We start from the raw sequence: 4,445 nt of genomic DNA, 5'->3' as shown, positions 1-4,445 counted from the left end.
CCCCTTGGGTCAAATCCCTTAATTAAAGATCTTGTGCCTCTGATTTCGAAAAAGACTCAACGGCTCTTTTCTCTCCTATAAGAAGGTTGATCCCTCAAGAAGAAGATTACGCAATTACACAAGCTGTATTCCAAATCTGTCTACTTCTTAGTTCAAACACTGTAATTCTAAGTTATCAGTGTCTCAAAAGATAGAGAGGTCTAGAGTACAAAAGAAAGTTGTGTCAACTGATTAGAACTCAAGTGCTGATACTGTACGTTGGTGGTAAACGCGATAAAACCATCAATATTGTAACTTTGTTCAAAGATCTTAAGGGAACCCTTGTGACCCAAGGGAAACTGAATGTAAGTACCACAACGGTACTGAACCAGTATAAATCGCTGTGTGCCTTATCATTTCTCTTTACTGCTTTCGCTCTTTCTGTCTTGTGATTAGTCAACTAATACTTGTATTAGTTGACCAAATTTTAATTAGTCAACAACTCACCCCCCCCCCCTCTTGTACTTTTAATTAGTATCAGAGCAAGGCTCACAACCTTTGCTTTACCGCTAGTGAGAAAAAGATTAATGGGATCCAACACTGTTTTCGGTGCTCTCTTTCAAGAAGGAACCTCTCAGGTTCGACCCCTTACTTCAATGGTCAGCATTTTTCTCATTGGAAAGTTCGCATGGAAACGTATACTATGTCATATGACATCAAAGTATGGCGTGTGATAAAAAAGGGAAACCTTCCAATTCCTCCCAAGAACGATACAAATGGTCAAGTCATCACATCAATTGATCCTCTGGATTTGGACGATTACACTGATGAGCAAGCTGCTGTTATCAGTGTCAATGCAAAAGCAAAAAATCTACCGTAAAAGATATCCAGTTGTGAGACTGCAAAAGAAATATGGGATAAACTGGAAGTCACTTATAAAGGAACCAACAAGGTAAAAGAGACTAGAATAAATCTCTTGGTTCGGGAATATGAATTATTTCAAATGAAGGATGGAGAATCTGTTGAAGAAATATTTTCCAGGTTCAGCAAAATTCTTGGAGACCTCAAATCATTTGGAAGACCTATTAAAAGTGGCGAACAGGTTAGAAAGATCCTCAGAAGCCTACCTACAATCTGGCAACCAAAGGTCATCGCTTTAGAATGTCAAGATCTGGAAAAAATCTCCTATGATGAACTCAGAGGTGACTGACCGTCCGGAATTAAAAAAGAAGCTTAACAGAAATATGCAAAAGAAGAAAGCTTTTGGAGCATGGAGTGATGAGGAGGAATCTAATCACGAGGAAATTGCCAACATTTGCTTTATGGCTCTAAGCGACGATGAAGAATCAGAGAAACTTGGACTAATGGCAGACAACAACGATGGAGAAGATGATTCAAGAGAACCTCATTCACCGATGGATGAAGGAACTACTGAGGTACGTACTCCTTTATGTCCAAACTATTATGAACTTCAAGAATTTGTTGATATTGCTCTTGCAGACATAGAAAGAGTAGTAAACGAGCTCAGAAAAGTCAAGAGAGAAAAAGAAAGAGAGAAGAAGGACTGGGCCCTAAAACTAGAAGTATGCGAAATTGAGCATGATATACTTCAAGAAAAAGTAAAAGAACTCAAGTTTCAATTAAATGGACTGCAAAGAACCTCAAGTTCTAGTTCAGTCAAGTCTAATCAGAACGTTCCTGTCAGAAAGAAAATAGCGTGTTCCTTTTGTGGTAAAAATGGTCATAGCACTAACAATTGCAGGAATAGAATTAGAGCTGAAAATAGTTCTGGCAACTCTAACAGCTCATCTTGCACCTACTGTGGTAAAAGAGGTCACACCTCAAATCATTGCAGGTTCAAGAACGACAGGAGATAAATTTGGAGACCAAAATCTTCAAATCAAACTAACTCTCAGAAATTTAACCATTCAGGACCCAAGCAGGCTTGGGTACCTAAAAATAAGTAATCTTGTTTTGCAGGAACACCGCAAGAAGAATCGAAAAGGAAAATGGTATCTCGACAGCGCGTGTTCCAGACATATGACGGGCGACAAACAATTGTTCAAATCAGTCACCAAGCTAGATAGAGGAACAGATATCTTTGGCGACAAATCCAAAGGAAATGTTATTGGTGTTGGAAAGGTTCCTTTAAGCTCTACATGTGACGTGGATGAAGTCTACTTAGTCGATGAACTCAGCTACAATCTTCTCAGCATCAGTCAACTATGTGACAATGATTATAAGGTTCGTTTTAAGAAACATGGCTGGTTCATAGAAAACGAATCAGGAGTGATCATGGAGGAGAGTTTGAAAGCAGAGCGTTTGAAAATTTCTGCATTGATCAAGGAATCTCCCATAATTTCTCTTCACCAAGATCTCCTCAACAAAATGGTGTAGTAGAGCGGAAAAACATAACCTTACAGGATATGGCAAGAACCATGATAGTGGAAAACTCTTTACCTCATCATTTCTGGGCAGAAGCTGTAAGTACAACATGTCATATCATTAACAGGTGTCTCATTCGACCTATACTCAAAAGGACTCCCTATGAACTGTGGAATGGTAAGAAATCAAACATCTGCTACTTCCACCCTTTCGGATGCAAATGCTTTGTTCATAACAATGGAAAGGATAATCTGGGTAAGTTTGATTCAAAGAGTGATGAAGGTATATTTCTTGGTTACTCTCCCTCAAGTAGAGCTTACAGAGTTTACAATAAGAGAACTTTATGTATTGAAGAATCTATTCATGTTGTTTTTATTGATACTAAACCTCGCCCAAGGAATGAACATGTTCCTGAAGATGGGGAAATTCTTGCGCTCCAAAGTCTGTTATTGTAGGTAAAGATCATCAAAGTGAGTCAGCTAATCTACAGACTCAACCAGCTGAAGCTCCTCCAGAAGATCTTGACTTATCTCAACCAGATAAGTCGACTAACAAAGAAAAGATCTCTACAACAAATACTCCAAATGAATGGAAGAACGAACCAGGATATCCTCACAAATTCATTATAGGAAATCCACAGGAAGGAATAACTACAAGGAGATCTCAAAAGAACAAATATCATGTAGCTCTCATTTCCCAATTTGAGCCCAAGAAGGTTGATGAAACTCTAAAGGATTCTCATTGGATCAACGCTATGAAAGAAGAATTAGATCAGTTTGAGAAAAACAAAGTCTGGCAATTAGTTCCAGAAATTTCAAAACTCCTTTGTTGTTGGGACTAAATGGGTTTTCAGAAATAAATTGGATGAATCAAGCCAAGTCGTTCAGAATAAAGCAAGACTGGTGGCTCAAGGTTACTCTCAACAAGAAGGAATCGACTATGATAAGACCTTTGCACCTGTGGCAAGACTTGAATCCATCAGAATCCTACTTTCCTTTGCCGCTCACAAAGGATTCAAACTATATCAGATGGATGTCAAAAGTGCGTTCCTAAATGGTTATATATCTGAAGAAGTATACGTGAAGCAACCTCCTGGGTTTGCAAATGCCACTTTTCCAAACCATGTATACAAGCTGACTAAAGCCCTGTACGGTCTCAAACAAGCTTCGTGAGCTTGGTATGAAAGGTTAAGTTCTTTTCTTCTAAATCAAGGTTTCAAACAAGGTAATATAGATACAACTCTTTTCATTAAGCAATCAAATTTTGGTAATCTCATTACTCATATTTACGTTGATGACATTATCTTTGGTACCCCTAACACTGTTCTTTGTGAAGAATTTGCTCTTTCCATGAAAGGTGAATTTGAAATGAGCATGATGGGAGAACTAACCTTCTTCCTTGGACTTCAAATCAAGCAGTCTCCTAAAGGAATTTTCATCAGCCAAACCAAGTATACCAAGGAGATTATTAAAAAGTTTGGGATGGAAAATTCTAAGGCTATCGGCACTCCTATGAGTCCAACTACTGTGCTAGATGAAGACAGCAATGGAAAAATGGTTGATGAAACCATGTATAGAGGAATGATTGGATCTCTACTTTATTTAACTGCTAGTCGACTAGATATTATGTTTAGTGTATGTAAATGTGCCAGGTTTCAGTCAGCTCCTAAGGAATCCCATTTAATTGCGGTTAAACGCATAATTAGATATTTAACTGGTACTACTGAATTAGGACTATGGTATGATCATACTAACAATTTCTCCTTGAGAGGCTTTTCAGATGCTGATTTTGCAGGAGACAAAACTGATAGGAAAAGTACCAGTGGGACATGTCAATTGCTGGGAAATGCCTTAGTATCTTGGCATAGCAAGAAACAAAATTGTGTTGCTCTTTCAACGACTGAGGCAGAATACCTAGCTGTTGGAAGCTGTTGTACACAAGTTTTATAGATTAAGCATCGGCTCCTTGATTATGATTTATGTCTTACTGCCACTCCTATTTTTTGCGACAACACCAGTGCTATCGGCTTATCTAAAAATTCTATGCATCATGCTAGAGCAAAGCATATAGAAATTAAACAT

This window comes from Nicotiana attenuata, unplaced genomic scaffold, assembly GCF_001879085.1.
Source record: "Nicotiana attenuata strain UT unplaced genomic scaffold, NIATTr2, whole genome shotgun sequence".
In the NCBI taxonomy this organism is placed as follows: domain Eukaryota; kingdom Viridiplantae; phylum Streptophyta; class Magnoliopsida; order Solanales; family Solanaceae; genus Nicotiana; species Nicotiana attenuata.
This window is presented reverse-complemented; position numbering follows the sequence as displayed.